Genomic DNA, 18,839 nt, shown 5'->3' with positions numbered 1-18,839 from the left:
TCAGACGACATCCAAAGAGTAGCTCAAGGAATGTGCCAATTCACTCGAGAAGGAAAGAGGATCCCTTACGGTACAAGAGCCTGAACCAGGCAGGACAAAGGAGAAAGAGTGACCTCTCCTGGCACCGTGGAAAATCTAAAGCTATTTCCTGTCAGAAACAAAGGGGTTGGAAGAAAGAAGCGAGTTGGATTGGAACAAATAAAATTTTTTTTCAAATGTAAACATTGTTCATCTCACAGGGAAATTCAAATCCTCACCTGAGTTTAGGAGGTCCATAACAATGAGCAAGCAATGAGCTGACAGTTTGGTAAAGTTTAATGAGGATAATTATTAATAAAAACCAGCTAACATGCCCTGAAAAAGCTTTCTGCTGGGCTTTGTATGATCATTTGGCCTAATTATTTTTGATATTTTGCCCATCAAATAACGAATGTGCAGCTTGTGAAATGTCAGATATAATTAGAACAAATAAAGCTATAGCATGAACATCCAAAAAGACTCCAATACCTATTAGCAAAAATTCTCCTTAGGAGCCATTTACACAGCACCAGCAGCAGCATTTCGCAGGTAGGAGAGTTGGCACAGAGGTAACAGACAAATTTTGAAGTCAAACAAAAGTTCTTGAGCGATTACAGACAGGTAATAGTTCTCTGTGCTTTGTTAATGGTATCCTTTTACAGATCTTAAATAAGTGCCTTAATTTCACTGGAATTCAGTGATAAAACAGGGCCATAAGAATAAGATTTTTTATTTTTCTTATCATCTGCCATAGAGTAACATATGTGGCATCTCTGCTAAGTTAAATAATGATTTCCTGAATCCCTGTTGGAGTCAGTTAAAGGTATAGAATACACATATGCAAAACAGGATATTGAATTCACTGCTCCAATCAGCCTTGCTCTGTGTGTTCTGCATTGCTGTGGGGTTACTACTCCAAGGCTCACAGGTTGCTTAGACGACTCCCCCCCCTTCTTTCCTCTCTTCAGAAATACTCAAGACAGCATCCCTTCCCAGTGAAGCAGAAATTATTTGCTCATTTGCACCACCACCTTACCAGCATTGCTTTTAATTAACTGATTACCCCACTTGTGTGCCCGACATGCAGCCAGTATTCGTTTGGAAGAGCAGAGAGCCAGGTTAAAGAAATCAGCATTGCTGTCATGTAACTCTGTTTTCAACCTGCAGTGGGAACATCTGGGAATTTAGAGCAAACAAAATATCCAAGATATTTTTGATCTAGTCAAACTCAAGTAAGGAGCTATGTGAAAAGCCCTATGATGTCAAAAATGCTGGAGTTATTAAAGAAAATAAGATCCCTGAGGTTCAGCCACAGAATTCTCCATTGAATACCAGGCTCCAAGATCTAGACAAGAACAGAGCAGTGAGAACTTGACAATGGAAGAAGCTCTGCAGCTTGGAATTTAATCCTTTGCATCAAAAATCACAGTGTTTAAAGACAGAGTTTTGATTCAGTTCAAGAAACACCTTTTTCTTCCTTCTTCCAATGCCAGGCAAAGATACATACACATAGGTTATTATGGTAATGCAACTTTTGAAGAAGCCATAGCTGCGGCTCAACCGCCACAGTTCCACTTAGCCTCTTATCCATCCTATTTTGTTCTACAGGAAATACCTTTCATACTTATTTCACCAAGTTTTGAATACTTCTACAATGACCCCTCAGTATTCAGGGGAGAATTCTCTTGCCCTGTTCAGCTTGGTCAGCAGGTTCAGAGCTCTGTTTCCTGGCACCTCCTGTGGGTGAGCGCCCTGCAGCACCCACCATGCACTGATGTGCAGAATTTCTGAGGTGCAGAAATTCAGCTCCTGCCCAGGGTCCAACCAATGCAACCACAAAGCCATCCAGGACAATATCTTTGGGCTCTTCAAGAACACCACCAGAAAAAAAGCTGCTATTCTGGCTAGACAGGAAGTCAAAGAATATTGCCAAAAGAAGTAAGAAATCAGACTGTTTGAAACACTAATGCATGCACTGAGATTCCTGCCATTATGGGTAGGAATCTTGCAGTCAGAATTATACTGGGGACCAGTGACCCTGATTCTTAAGAGAAATGGGGAAGAGGGGCCAAGAGGAAACACGGAAAAGGGGTATGAAGGTAGAACTTTTCCATTAGAGAAAAATACTTAACACTTGCCACTGGAAAAATATTATGAAACAAAATGCCAGAAATCTTTCCAAGATTGTCCTGTCACATCATAAAACACTGAGTAGATCACAAAGACTCTAAAGCCTTCTGTCTGCAACTGTACCCTGAACCACTTACAATATTTTATCATATTCTCCAGTGCTGCTAGAAATCAAAAATTGATATACCATCCAACCTAAACAAGATGCAGAAATCTACATTCATTCAAAAATTATTTTAAAAATTATAGAAACCAGCCATAGATGACAAGAGGTACAGATTGATATTGCTGCCATCAGCACGAACTACAGCTAAACCACAAGAAAGAAAATAAATTGTATTAAAAGCAATCAATCATATGCAAAATCAAATACAGCAAGCATATTACTCTCACGCTGCCAAATACAGCCTGTCAAGCACAGAAAGTTCTAATGCAGGGGTCTGTGCTGAAACCAGCTGTGATTCCTACGACACTGAGATCCAGGAGGGATGGGGGAAGATCATCTCTGTCATTTGCAGTTGCCAGAACAACCATTAAGCCAAGAGGAATGAAGAATGCCCAAAAACCAGGGCTTATCCAGTTTTCCCATTTCTGGAATTTGCAGATACTAATCCAGTGACATTCTGCTCAGCTTTGTCTCTTCTCTGTAACTAAAGGGAGCTTTTTTAAGTAGCAGTAACTGTTCAGCATTGTTTTGCACTGCCAATTTAGTCTTCTGCATCTCTTTAGTTACACAAAATCAATGTATCAATATTAAAATTAAAGTCATGTTCCTACGTTATTCTTGCCATTCTATACTGAGTATTTGGAAATAAGCATTCAGGGGTTAAAGTCAACTGCTATTTAGCAATTGTGTAACTGCCTAGGAGAGAGATTTGTCTTTAGCTCAAAATAAATGCTTCTCCCAAAAAAAAAACAATGCTAGTCAATGTTCCCATGACAGAGTCACTGTAGGGAATGATCTGAATGAGCTGATCCACCTTACAGAATATCCTACATTTTGAGTCCATGTCAGAGAGAAGCAGCTGCTTTCCCAAAATAGCTAAAATCATGCTCTGGCACTGCTGCCTCTTCCAAATGTTTCTGTGATTTTTGTCTGCTTTTGATCTGAGTGATGGAATAATTTTCAGTGAAGCTGTTGTAGTAAATTTCAGCCCTCCCTTGTTCGTCTTGAAAGTGTGCAATCTTTAAAACACACACACTTTCCAACCAGATCTTTCAAAGAATGTTATTTTATTTGTTTCTTTGGGGATTTTTTTAATCCCAGCAAGGAATAAAATAAGTAACAAATTTCTAGTACATTTTATCAAAGTAGGAATGAAAGAGCTAGAGAATTATCTGTGATATATCATAATTCTTTTCTGAGATAATTACAAAAACATTACCAGGCATTCAGGTAATTTCACGTTCCCTAAATGCATACAGATGGTTGTCTCTGAGCTACTGCACTTTGAATTTCAAGGAAAACAGCCTCTGTTTGCCCTGAACTGCTGCTCTGCTCACAGAATATATTAGATATTAAATTTCAGATGCCTCTTTCTTTAATAAAATGACACAGACAGTCCAATCCAGCAAAATTCTGCACTTAATGGCCTCTTAAGCTATTCAGTGCTTTACATAAATTGATCAGGTGCATGTGAGGTGATTCCCACAGCAAAAACAGTCTCTCTGGCAATTTGAAAAATGTGCAGGAATGAGGAACTTTCCATTTAGCAGCCAAGAAAAGACCATTTTATCATCAGCAATATCAGCCCCTGCAGTGACTGAGAGCAAAGAAAGGTAGACTCTCATCACATCTTTAGGCTGGGCTACAAATGAGTACCGAAAACCTAGAACCAGAGTAACACTTTCCTAAATACCATTATCCCCTCAGTACTTGGAGGGCACCCATCACACACTGCAGCTGGGAAAGCAGTGACCATTATCTGATCAGAAATGTGGAGTGCAGACTTGGCTGCTGTACCAGCACAATCCTAACAAGGATATTCAAAGGTGTGAAAATGTTCAGGGTCACAATGCTGATGCTGGAGGGGCATTTACAGAGATGGGTTAAATTCAGCAGTCAGTAGTCCTCAGACATGAGTGGTCACCTAGTTCAGTAAGGAACTCTCCTTCACTGAAGCATTGCACAACATTTTCCTAAGAATGCAGAGTGGTTCTGCGGACCACAGCCAGCATGAGGACATCTGACCACTACAATAGTTGAGAGGAGGAGGACCACGATGAAGTTTCATCAGTCAAGATAATTGGGTCTTTTGCCACGACTGACTTCCTCCCTGCATCTCTCACAAAACTGGGAGCTACCACGGTTCAGAACACACTTACTCTCAAAACATTAATCCATTTCATTCATGCAACAGCCTGCGTATGGATACATTTCCTGTGAGAAATAAGTTACAGTCCAGCTTTTCTATGTCTCCTGTAGCAACAGGACATCATGGACCAGGCAGAGCAGCCCCAGCCTTTGTGGAATTGTCTGGATTTCCAGAGCACGCTCTCTCAATTCAGAAGGAGAAATCCATTTCTACTGTGTGCTGCATTCTGCTGCCTCCCCCCAGTGCTAACTTACTTCAGCCCCTGGAAAGGGCAGATCACATCCTGCTGCACTCCATCCCTTATCTTCTCATCCCTAAGGCATGAACGCGAACGTTTGGTGGGTGGTAAGTGGCTAAATTCATTAGTGGTTACAAAATATGTTGTGATCCTCAGCTGGAAAGATCTGTGTAACTGCAGAATAATGTATTATTTGCTTTGGCAGTAGCACTCCTATTTTGAATCTGGCAGTGAATAATTGGCAATTGCTTGGCCAAATATAGACAGCCAAAAATAATAGTCACCAATGCCAAAAGAAAACTAGAGCAAAAGAACCGATTATTTAATCACAGAAACTATTTTCATATAATGAATAAAATATTTAAATAAAGTATATGATGGAAAAGATACACATTTGAAGGCACCCATGATATGAGCTTTGGTCATAATGAAATAGATGTGAGGAATTACAAGTATTCTACAGTATTTGTTGAGCTGCAATCATCTCTGTTTTTCTCTGTGCTGTGCTCATGCCCTCCAAACAAGGTCAGGCTTGTGGAGGATGCCCCTCACTTCCCCAGCCCAGGTTCTCAGCTTGGTTTAGATAGATGAAACTTCACTTTAACTGTCATGAATTTATGTCTAAATCATTTGTTTGTCATCTAATTTAACTTTTATGAGGAATAACTTTAAAAACTGAAATAATTCACTTGTAATTGGAATTTTTATGAAAGATTAATGCAGTTAAGAAAAAAAAAGTTCAAAAGATAGACTGACTCAGAACTGTCTGCTTAAGATTATATAGAAATCCAATCAGTTATATTCTCTGCTCAGACTGAACCTGCACCAAGTTTCCCAGTAACTTCCTAAGAAGGTTTTATTTAATCAAGAACAAGTTCCATGGAGCCCCAAAGGTCACAGTTTAGAAGGAATATCTGACCTAGACTTTGTATAAAGCAGATGGCTCTGCTTTATGGCAATTAGTAAGCAGGAACTGTGGTATCTGGTTATATCTTCTGATTCTCTGTTTATACGAAGTTATGTGAAACTGGAACCTCTTTGAAAGCCAAGCTGTGTGGAAACCATTTAAGACTATTTCATTTCTAATTATAGGCTTGATGAAGCCATTTTCATGCAAGAGTAGGATCAATGCAGAGACTGTCAAACTTGTGAACATCCATCTATTAGTAAGTGGTCTGACTCTTTCAAAGGCTATCATGAAGATAACCTTGACATGGGGAATTGGAATCTCACTTTAAAGAAAATGTGAACCCTATCTACAAAGTTTAAGTCAATCTTTTCTTGCAGCTTCAGCGTAGCAACAAACTTGCATATTTATTAGCAAAAACTGAGTTTGAAAGAATTAATTTTTTACTCCCTTTCATTTCCCATTCATCCAAAAATGCATGCATTTCCCACTGCCTAAAACAGGAAACTAAATTGAACTCTTGCTGGGTTCCCACACAGATGCAAGGTGAGCTGGTTTGCCAGGGCAGTCGGAAACAGAAATGGGCATTTTTCTCCCCCTGACCTCTGGGCATGTGTGGTCAGCTCTGCCACAAGTGTCTTGAGCTGCCTCTACTCCAAAGGAATGAAACCATGCTGGAATGTCACTAGGCCTGAACTGATGCTGTCCGGACTTTGTGTGGGTTTTGTTAGTCCAGGTTCAGCAGGATGCTGCTCTCACAGTTCTGTGCTAGTGGAGCTGCCCAGCTCCCACACCCAAGGGTTTCAAGTGCAGGGCTTTCACCACAGGGGGAAGAGGTGCACAAGTGTCTTTGGCTGATGGTGCAAGAACACCCTGGGCTAAACTGCCAGCACTCTGAGCACAGCACCTTCCACTCCTCATCTCTGCTGCTCACAGCCTGCTACACTCTGATGAACTTTAGGAATCAGTGAGACAGCAATACCACTGCTGTGCACAGTGGAAAGCCTTCCTTGCAATAGGAAAAAAAAAATATGTTTTCATATTGCAAATCTTAATTTTTCCCTCCAGAAGAAAAAAAAAAAGAGTTAACTGCAATTTTGTGAGAGTTATGTATGAAGTAAGTGGGAGGCTTTGCAAATGAAAATTGCCTTTACTCACAGATATAGGACACGCTTTATGTAGAATTCAGATATTTTCAAGCAATCAGTTATGTTTCAAAATCTAAAGAGACAAATACTTTTTAACTCAATCACTGATTTAAAATATGTTCTTGTAGCATTGTACGCTTTAGAATTGATTGCAGAAAAGAAGGTGCAATACAGACAATAAATTGACTTTTACAAAAATCACATACACATCTAAAAGAGAACATGAAACACAAGTTGTAAGTCAGAAAATGTTATGGGGAAAAGCAGCTGCAGAACTGCAAATATCATACAGGAAAACAATTATTTTATCCCAGTGGTAACTGAAACAATTTTAAGAAAACATTAAAAATTCAACCCAAAAAGTGTTTCCACTAGACTAGCACTGCCCAGTACGGTGAGGAGTTTGCACAGCCCTAGACAAACTGGTCTCTTCATTTAAGGATGGAGATGTGCCCCAAAAAAATCTTAGTAGTCCAGAACTGGTTTTAGCACTGGTGCAGTAGAACTGCTGACATCTCTCAGACAATTGAGGAGACTGGTCTAAAATTCAGAAATTTTAGATGAAAAAAACCCTGACAAATATCACTTTACAAAACACTGGAGATTATCATTCACATTGCCTCTTAGGGCCAGGTTCTGCTACTTTCACAGACATGTAGAACTATTTTCCTATTCCTGGAGTTTCACCCATTTGTTTGTATCTGATTCTGAGCCCACTGGGAGCTCTGTGGGAAATTCCTCTGCAAAAGCAGCAAGGAGTCTTCCATCAGGTCTTGTGAGACAAGTGCAGCACCAAGGGAACCCTTTCAACACCATCAAGGAATGTTAACAATGCACAGATCAAGTGTAAACATCCTGAATAGATGGTTTCATGGTACAGCGGGAGAAAGGAACCAACAACAAATGATGAGCAAAAGAAGTCCAGGGCAATTTGTGGCATACATAGAATGCAAACACTTCTACAATGTAATCAGTAAAATGTATTCCTAACACATATTAAAGCCAGAAGACACCTTAGATCAGTGTTGATGGAATAAAGAAAGATATGTGGTAACTCTGTGATTACAATCCATAGTAGGACTAAAATGAAAGGTGCTGATTATGAATTTCACCTAAATTTCTTGCAAAGTATATCAAAGTTCAAACTAAACCTAGAAACTACATCTGATCTTCTTGTATTTCCACGTGTTCATATTTCCACAACATTACAGAAGACTTGGGCACAGACACAACTGAAATCGGTCGAGTCTCCCTAGTTTAACATTACCATCCACATCTGAGTCATACCAGTGAGCCAAGTGGGCTCTTAACACAAAATCTTTACAAAGAAAAACAACTTTTAAGAGTACATCTTATCATTTAATCTACCATAGCTTGTTTCACAACTGGGAGCTGGCTAAGGGCACATGGCAAGAGGAACTATTTAGCCTAACCTCTTGGTATCACCTTGTTAAAACACAGCAACTTAAACACTTCTCACCTTCTGACTAAAAGTTGAGTCAATGTAAGTCTTGCTTAGTTTTCCTCCAAATCAGCTAATTTATAATTAGTTATATTATTGGTTTCACCATTTGTTTCTCACATGCAACTCTCTCCTTCCAAGCTGTTTCTCCTGTGCTAGCACATGTAAGCTTTCCTGACATCCTGTGTGCAATGGATTCTATCACTTTCTGCTGGCTTAAGGAGTTTCTTCAATTACTGTTAACAGGAAGAAAGGTGACACTTCCTTTGCACAATGCGTAGCAAAGAAAGTGCAAAAAAAAAAAAAAAAGAATCAACTCTATCACAATATTCCCAACTATCAGAAAACAGAATCCATATTAAATAGAACACAAAAACATAGTCCTTCAATCTGTGTGTGGAACTAGGCAGTGAGCAAAAATTAAGTTTTGGGATGAGAGAAAAAGAGAAAGAATGATACAACCTCTGGTTGCTTCAGAAGAATGAAGGTGGCTGCAACACTGCCCTGATATGGGGGTCTAAACATCTGCAGTTCATCACCTTTGCACACAGTTACACACATGCACTCTGTCCCTTGGCTTTACTCAGCCTGGCCCTTCCCTGCTCTTTCTGACATTTTGAGTGCTATAAAGAACTTTTGTCTGATTTTGAAAAGTACCTGAAGATGGAAACTGCTTTTGTAAGACCAGAACGGGAGTCAGCCCTCTCTAACTGCACATCCAGTCCTACCTGGAGGTACCAAAAGAACTTCCCATGCTTATCATCTGTGCCTTCTAGAACACGCAGAGTGAGCTCTGACTCCATGATTTGCAGCCTGCCAGCAGCTAAACGTGTGGCCCTTTCTTGCTCCCTGAGCACTCCCACTGCCGTCCTGGTGCTCCAAGTCAGCAGTGCCACTGGTATGAACAAAATACTCAGGTTCTTAAGGGCTTACAGGCTCAGGGACAAATCTGAAAAGAGACTAAACAACTTTGATAAGGGATTTTTAAAAAGGGGGAGGTTAAAAATGGAAATTGCAATCATGGCACAGTTCTAAGCTGAATAGCTCCCTTCTTCCAACACTGCCTCGCTGAGTGTTGGAGAAAAAGCTCGTGGATACCTCGGGCAGCAGGTGAGTTAACAACACACCTACTGCAACCCAGCACACAACTTGATTGTGGAAGGTCCCGTTGCTGAGAGTCAGAGCATTGTGACTGAAGAAGGGATGAAAATGACAACACCCTCTACAATAGAAAGACCAACAAAAGTCAAAAGACACCGCCGATCTCCATTCTCCTTCCAAAGGTTGCTATATTTAAGTCTACCTCATTGAAACCAAATATTTAAGGTGAGGACACAGATCAAGATGCTCAGCTGCTGAAAATGAGTGGCCAACTTCAGTGGTAGTTCCATGACAAAGAGCAGGTCAGCACTTGCCTTTATACCTCATAAAGTAAGTAAATATGATTTTTTTATAAATGAAAATATCATTTATATTTAAAAAAAAACCCAAACAACCAAGATTAAGTCTATTTCAAGAATAAGTTTTCATTTCTAAAAAAAGGCAGATACTTTTTTTACAGGAGTCTGTTGAGAAATGGAATAATTTAAACTATGTTTAAGTTTTCCTTCACAAAGATTGTGCACATGCTTTAATTATACCTCTTTGAAGAATTTTGCTTTAAGGTTGGGACAGATTGGAAAATTTTAAAACCATTTTAGGATAAACTGCACTCTTGATTTTACTTGGCACAGCCAGAACAGAGAGGTCTTTCAGCATTTCTGTCCACATAAACTTTCTTTAATTCTGATGCTAAAACTGAGCTTTTAGTAGTGTTTTCATGTGATGTTTCTGAGTTCCAATCGCCAGTGTGATAGTCTGGTAGGAAGATAAAGTCCCTTTCTGCTGGCAAAAACCTCTCTCCATGTAATGAAAAATAATAACCCAGAGTCCCTGACATAGTTTCAGTAGTATTTAATTCTGGATTACTGAATCAAGTTAATAGCTTTAAATAATTTCCCTTAAACGTGTTAGAACATATATTGTATTATTTTACAAAGAACAATTAATCTAAATGCTAAAGATAAGATTTTCACCCTACTAAAGCAAAATGTTCCTTAGTTTCAACTTTCCTATGCAGAATATGCACAGCTAATATGTAAGAAAAAGTGACAGATTGCTCATAGCTTCTATTTTTTCCAAGCTATTTCCTTCATCTTCTCCTGAGCCAAATTTTTATTGGCTAAAATTAATGGACCCCAAAATGAACCCATCCTAGTTAGCAACAAATACTTCATGGCAATTTCAAAAACAAGTAAGATACTACTAACTTCCCAGCATAGTTTATGCAAAAGTGAGGATTTTCACCTTTTGTTTGACACTCATGCTCAATATCTTTTTTTTACCTTAGTTGTTTTATTATTGGTAGGAACTACACATTAAAACCTCTGCATGTACGGAATTCCTTCTCTAAGATTCTGAACTGACACTAAATAAGATGTGACATCAGACCTTACTGAGTTTCTCTTTCCGTGTTGAATGTAGTCAGAAAAATGCACTCAAAGCAGAATAAGCTTTAAGGGAATGTCAGCCAAAAGACTCTCTTATATTGAGACTTCAGATACCTCTTCTCATGCCTAAAATGTGGATGCTGGTGGGTCAGGAAGCAAGAAGTCATTATTCAAATAATCCTATGCCCATTACTCATCACTCTCAGTACAGCTTTAAGTGCTGCCTCCAGAAGTACCTTTTTTGACACTTAAGAGATGGCCCCAATCATTTTGAACACTAAGGAATTCATCTATCAAAATACACAGCAACTGAATCAACATCATCCTGTTATCTACAGTAAAAAAGCTAAAACCATCTCTGTATATAAATTTTAGAAATGGAAGGGAGGCAACAAAACAGAGAAGGGAAACCCTAGAAATAAAATGAACTCTTTTCAAATCTCATTTAAGGCTTGGGAAAACTGTCATTTGTCCAATTAACACAGTTTATTTTTGTTATTCATTTTCATAGACTTTTGGGCTCTGGCAAGGATCATCAAGACAAGTATCAAAATACCTTGAAAATATTGTATATACTTCCTGATTGGGAACAAGACCTAAAAGAAAGATCTCAGATTTCTCTACCTAGCTCTGTAACTTCAAAACAAGATTTTTCACCAGTGTAAGAATTCATTTGGGCACAAGAATCTCAACCAAGATTTTCCAAGTCTTTTGGTGCTTCTCCTAGCCAAAGCTAATTGTTCTGAATATCCCCAAGTATTCATGCAATAGAGATGTAATAGTAATACTTCTTGCTTTGCAAAAAGAATTGAAATCAGGGTGTAACAGACAATTCATGGTAACTGAACAGAAAACAGAGATGAGATAATAAATTCACTGGAAGTTAAGTAAAATAATAATTGAAAACTGTTCCAGTATTCCAGATTGATTTTATGCATTATAAATAATTACCAACAAAGTGCTAGTCAGCATCAGGGCAAGGAGGAGTAAATGAAAAATGATTCAGAGAAAATACCTCAAATTCACCTATATTTCTTCCCATATGAATTTTCTTTTACTGTCTCTTATCATAACATGGACTAAAACCAAATTTCTGTAGACTTACTAATATCTGACAGAACACAGCCTGAGGTGATACAAGAAAAGATTGAGAGGAATTCTCTGCAGCTCTATCCACACAAGAACATTTCCAAAAGGCAAACAGTACTTCCCATATTTCAATGAACCTATTTGTTTGGGGAGACGGAGAGCAAACACAGAATGAGACACAGCCAGTTACCACTCCCACCTATGCTCTGCCCTCTAGGACTGAGACTTGTCCTGCCAGGCACCTTTGCAAAAAGGATGCTTCCCCACATTGCCCAGACCCAATAGGAGAAAAGAATTTCTCACGGGCCCTTGGGCAATTTAACAAGTAACTGCACACCTGACATTGCCTCTCTGGTTATCACCTGCCCGAGGTTAAAACAGCCTCTCCAGGAGTAAAGCAGTGCTCTCCCAGGAACTGCACAGGGCTCAAGAACTAGCCAGCAAGCTCAGCAGGGACAGAACACAGCAATGCACAGTGCCCATTAGCACAGCTGCTTCCTCAGCACCACTGTCACTCTGCCTCGGGCTGATTTCAACTACAATATCTCTCACAGATAGAGAGTGGAAAAACTGCAAGGACATCATTGATCTGACAACACTCCTGCTACTTGCTTAAGTTTCTTTCCACTCCATCAGCAGAATCGGTACCAGTTCTCCTTCCTGGCTTTACCCTTTGCCTTTCCAAGTGCAGGGCCCTCGTTCTCTGCCTCCAGCACTAACAGCAGTCCCGAGGATGACAGGGACATGGGCTCACAAACACTGATTGATGATGCACTTCCTAAGGAAGCAGGAGCAAGTAATAAAGATGGCCTTAAGACATGATTTATGTGTGTTTGGCAATTCAGACACATACTCACACTGCAGGCTAGCTAGAGACAAGGGCAGGGAGAGTGGATGCTGGTCACCTATCAGGAAAGCTCTGGCTAAAAGACAAGAACTTGTTAGTCAGCTCAAGTCAGAGGAGTAGAATACGGAGCAAATGCAGCATCAGAACTCAATGCAGAGATATATTTAATTTTATTTTGTGTTTGTTGAAACTAAAAATGTAAAATGTTTTCAAGTAACTTGGGAAAAAAGCAATAAATAAAAGCAAAAATTATTCAGAATATAAAAAATACTAGTTTCAAGATATTTTTTATGAAATTAACTTAGAAAACACAGGATTAAAATATTAACATGACTCACCAACAAGATAAGAGGCCAAAGTCTTTGTCTTTCTGCCATAAAGGAAGGATGAACCTGAACTTAGACTCACACAGACAAAGGTAAATTCTGCAAAGACTCAGGTAATCAAATAGTAGGACACCATATGTCACTCCTTGATTAAGGTATGGCATCCTATGGCATCCCCTGTAAAACACAGCCCCAAAACCAGAAGTTCTATGCTTGGTTTCCTATTGGGTTTTTTAGGTAAAATCATTTAAGAATGTGATTAAGAGTTCCAGCTGCTTTGAATGTTAGTGGTTTTTTTAAGTAACCAAGCAGTCCCAGAAAATATGCCAATTTTTTAGTAAGAAACTTGCCACCAATAAAATCTGGTCAAGTGCTGAAAAAAACTTTTCCTATTTATTTATTCCCATTCTGAACACACTCATTTGCTCACTTTCCTTGGCCCTTGCAGCAAAGAAGTTTTCCCAGCAGCAACAGAATTATAATGATTAATCAATGCTCAACATTTCCAAATATATTAAATTTTTATGTATAAAAATAGGATTTTTGCCCCAGATATGGTTCTTGAAACATTACCACAATGCTGCCCAAAAGGAGAGTCTCACTGTCTGTGGGGTGTGCAACTAAAAGAACTTGAATCTCAGAAATGGCAAACCCGAAAAATGTTCACAGCTGAGCTACAGATTCTGAGGGAGAACTGTTCAGTGAATAATGACCAAACCAGACAAAACTGTGAGTGATCCATGGAGCAGGAAGTTGTGTCAAAGACATTGCTGAATTATGCATGTAGTGAAGTGTCATCTTCATTTCAGTAACCTTTGCAAATCACGAGACTGGAGAATACCTGAGCCTCTAATTCTCCCTCATAGAATGAAGAAAAAATGAAACAAGCCTGAATTTCTACATCACAAATGATATTTACAAAAAGACTAAAACTAACAGGATTTTTGCTTGTTTTGTTTTGATTTTTTTTTTTTTTTTACTAGCAATATGAGACTATAGAGCCTGGAAAACAGCACTGTCCAATCCCACATTTTAACATAGTGTACAAAAACATATTTAGGGACATGAGGAAGCAGGCATGAAACTGTTTTTACCAACACTATTTATTTTTGCTCATTTATAACATATTCTTTGCTCTTCTCCTCCACACCGGGGTTCAAAATCACTGATCTCTTTTTTAGTTTGGCTTGTATATCCAAACCAACAGGAATTTAAAAAAAAAAAAAAAAAGTAAAGAAATCCACTAGGGGAATGAAGTCACTTTAGCCACTGCACAGATACAGCTCCTCTTTTTCCCCAGCAGCAAATGAACCTCAATGGTAGCATTATCTAGACCTCTTTGGATATAATCTCTTATTTTACCCCCAGGAAGCCAAAACATAGTAACCATAGCAAGACACTATCTATACAAACCCTCACAAATGTGGGCCAAAAACATCTCTGCTCATCATTCTTTTTACATCTAAAATGTGACAGGATCACGGGAAGGGTTTGTGCAGAATGCACATTCAGTGTCCAGTGGACAAGGTTCTACCCAGCAGCAAAATGTCCAATCGACACCTCTCCCATCTGAGGGACAAACAAAAGTCTGATTTTTTATATGGAAACACAAAATAGGCTGCATGTTGGATTTGTTTTTGTATAACTCCTGCTTTACTGTGTGGTCCAATATGAAATCCTGATTCCTGTGAAATAACTCTTTTCTGACCTCTCTCCAGAAAGAAACCCAGAGGAACATTTTCATGGCTAGAAGGAATTTCCAAAAGACTTCATCATGCCTTAGTTTATGCACATATTTAAGACAAAGGATCACTTAAATCAACCCTTTCATTCATCTAAATTTTATTGTGCCCAGCAGAAATGGTATTTTTCCTATCTGAAAGTAGTATCACACAAACTGTTTAGCTTTGGCTTAATTGAGAAAACACAACCCATTTTTTAACTACATTTTGATATAACACATATGCTTAAGCATTCTTGTTTGCTTTTAATTTTTCTGTGTAAGAGTTTTTAGCATTTCTCTGTTCTCAGCTGCATATGATCCAGCCAAAGCCAGTCAATCACATCCTCTGATGTGGGCTGTATATCCAAGGCAGTGGTTCTTTATTTAGCTACAGTCTGAGTGCTACCCCAGACAAGGTATATTTATGTCAATACTTTACTTGCGTTTCCTCTTTCTTCACAAAAATTTTTACCTGTGTATTTCCTTTACTTTAGGTGGAGTTGATCCTGGGTTTTATTGTGACATAGCCAGAGGAGAATCAGGCTGAATGCCTTTACAATTAGCTGCAAGACTCTGCTAAACCCACTTGGGAACAGTTTCAATGAAGGTGCAGTAAATGCATGACTTATCATGTTGGGATAAGTGCCGTATTTTGAAGGAAGCAGTGTAATGGTATCTCATGAGAGCAGCTCTTATTAATTGCAAGTTTTGTGTGGCTTGGATTTATTAAAGTTCTGAATCCATTGCCAGTTGCTGCCATATGTAGTCTGTAATTTGTGAAACACAAGGCTGTACATTTCCCAAAGACATTCCCTCTAATCATTTGCAAATTTAACAACTTTAGCATGAAGAGATGCTTCCTAATCGGGACCAGCAATCTGGCCACTGACAAGACCAGTATACAGACAAGAAATTATAAAAGCATAATTGCATCTATTTATAAAAACAGTAATGCTGATCAAGTAGATTTAGTCAGATTTTTTAACTGTTCCACACCCCTCTGTTCTGGATTTTTGGATGCAGCCTGAATGTTCTGCTTGGACAGAGTAAGTGCTGCCTAGCACAGCAGTTGTCCCCAGCAATGGGAGGAACAGCTCTGAGGAGCTCTCGGGGAGGGCAGTAATAGCTGCCCACATCTCAGCAACAACACCCTGAGACATTCCAACACCAGGGCAGGAAATAAACACCTGCTGTGGTGCAATTCAGAAACACTTCATGGAGCAGAAAATTATTGTAGGGAAGATGGGGCAATAGTTCACCAACAGCAAGCACACTCCCAGGTAGCATTAATGCTGGGAAATTCCTCATTCCTACAGGGATACCCACAGTGTCGACAGGCTGCTGCATGAAGCCCATGAAGCCTCAGGCACAGTTCTAGGAATAAGCTGAGTGAAGCTGCACACAGAGAAGGCCACACCTTTCTGGCTTAGCCACACTCACTGTTTTGAAAAGACCAGAATAGACTGTTTTAGTTGGAAGAGACCTACAACAACCCTTTGTCCAGTTTCCTGACCAGTCCAGGGTTAACCAAGATAGAGCCTTTTAGTGAGAGCACTGTCCAAATGCCTCTTAAATATTGACAGGCTTGGGGCACCCACCACACCTCTCCAGGACACCTTTTGCAGAGTTTTACCACCCTGGCAGTGAAGAAATGCTTTCTTAATGTCAAGTGTAAACCTCCCCTGGCGCAGCTTTGAACCATTCCCATGTGCCCTGTCCCTGGATGCCTGGGAGAATTTTTTTTTACTGTGTAGCTGACTTCACCTTTTTGATCTCAATTATCAAAAGAACATAAAATAAAGGACAGATTCTTTTCATAACCACTCTTTCCAACACAAGAGATTACAATGATTAATGATGAGGGTTGTGGTGCACAAACAGCTCCTGCCCGGCTCTGATGGAGAGCTCCCACCCACAGCAGTCCTACAAGGGGCTCTGAAAAGATAAAGTATCAAGTTTTGTAGCATAGACTCCACACAGCTCAGTGTAGTTTCCCTTTGATACTTCCAAATGAGCAACTTTCAATCTTTTCTTCTGAAACTGTTGGTTTGCTTCTTTGTTCCTTAGGTGACCTGATGGTGTTACGCAAAAGCCAGTTATTTTCCTCAGCTTTCAGTGAAAAGTGGTTTCATTTCTAAATGAAAAAGTTCTAAAACTTCATTCTACCACCTACCATGCATGAATCTTTCCAAGATCTAAGTCAGTCTACCCCCCAATCCTTCATGATATAAAATTTAACCGAAATTACTGAAATTTAACCCATTGCATTTGGTCTTTTCCAATTAAACTTTTCTTTTTTTACATAGACAGTAATCTTCTGTTACAGCACAGGGACTTCAATACTAGAATTAATCTTTCATAGCAAGAGATTAAAAAAAAAAAGTGGATTAAGTCTTCTCCATAATAAAGCAGCTCTTTCCCTAGCTCCTTTTACAGAATTTTTAACACAGGAGTTTTCACTACAGGATAGTGAAAGAAAATGTAAATGAAATGTAGCACTTCAGGGTTTTCAGAGCATTTATGAGATCATGTAGCCACCTCTGCCATGTGTGTCTCTGATAACATTTCTCCTAAGTGTCCTTCACCACTCTTTAGACAAGATTACTTAATAAGACACCTCCTAATGCTGCTCGGCAGGATAAAGGCTTTATCCTATTGGCTAATATGACTTTATCCTATTGGCTTATATTTCATGGCCTGGTAGTAACCTCACTTTTGTTACAGGGCTATGGTTTAAAGCCTCAGAAATACTATTGCACCCCAGATTAAGGCCTCATTTAGATTTCTTTCTAAAGACAAGGATCTTTGTGTCCAGATAACTCTCAAACCTCACCAATAACACAAAACTTCTTTCCTTAAAAAAATTTTGGGAAAAGTATTCTCAGTAGATGGAAAATATTATCCTCTTAAAGGGAACAGCTTCTCAGCCTCCTGCACTGTAGACATCCACTGAAAGGAAAGCAGTTATTTTGCAGAGAAATTACTCAAATACTTAATGTCAAGCCTCCTCAATGCCCAAAATCAAAACAGTACAAACATAACCAGTAGCAAATTGAACTAACACCATTTATGGTGAATAATTAAAGAAGAAATAATACCTCTATAACTTACTGCAAATAGATTAAATTTCCATTCCTCTGAACACCATGTCAAAAACAGTGCCACTGGAGAAGCCAGGGAAAAGAGCCTGGGAATCCCAAGTGGGAGTGACAGCAACACACAGCAAACCCTGCAGGCAGTGGAGCTTCACACGTGCTTAACACGAGCACTGCACTGCCTTCACTGTGAGCAGAACTCAGGAACTCCAGCTACTGCAGGAGGAAGCCCCAGAATGTAAATTCCACACAATCATATATTATTAATAGACACACGTAACACCGCAAAAAGATGGCAATGCACTACATGGGTGTAATATTTATGATCGAGCTTCAAATCCTTTACTCCCTCTAAATTGTTTCTGCCTCAATATATACAGTCTAGCATGTTCTTCACTACATCAGGTAGTTCCTTTTTTGATTCTGCATTATTATGAACTCCTACTTCTACATCATGTCACAGAGCAAATTGAAAAATGCCTTTGTTTTACTAGGAGGTATATGAAGCATTTCTACATGAGCAGTACTTCTCCCACATTTTCTACATGCATTTATGGTATGTATCCACAAGCATAAATATCTTTTTGGTGAGCTTGCAAAACTATAAAATAAAAAGCATTTCTTTGAGAGGAAATTTCCATTTTCTTCGTAGTAAGCAAAAATATGTATGTTGATCCAGTAATATCATTAGGAAGAAAAAGTAAAACAGTAACACCAAATATGCTTTATCTATGTCTAAGGGGAAATGAAAAGAGGCAGAAAACTCGAGATTGCTCTGAACAAGGGCATGTTTGATCTCCATGTAAAAGGAGCACTTTACAGCCTTCACACCCGGAGTTCACATTGATGGACGTTTAGACTTTGAGCGGGACCTGAAGGAATTTAGTTAACTGAATGCATCCCCTTGCCTCAGAGATGAAAGCCACTTCTGCTACCACATGATCTCCCTCTTTTTTTGTGCTGCTGTCAGACATTTCAATTCTTCTGTGTCAGAGAGGCGAATTTGCATCCGTGGGATAGGTTGGGGAAAAGGCATTGAAGTTTTCTAATTT

Source organism: Corvus kubaryi, unplaced genomic scaffold, assembly GCF_017639235.1.
Source record: "Corvus kubaryi isolate FWS band 111438036 unplaced genomic scaffold, C.kubaryi_AGA036_p1.0 37397, whole genome shotgun sequence".
Lineage (NCBI taxonomy): Eukaryota > Metazoa > Chordata > Aves > Passeriformes > Corvidae > Corvus > Corvus kubaryi.
Note: the sequence above shows the minus strand (reverse complement) of the source record.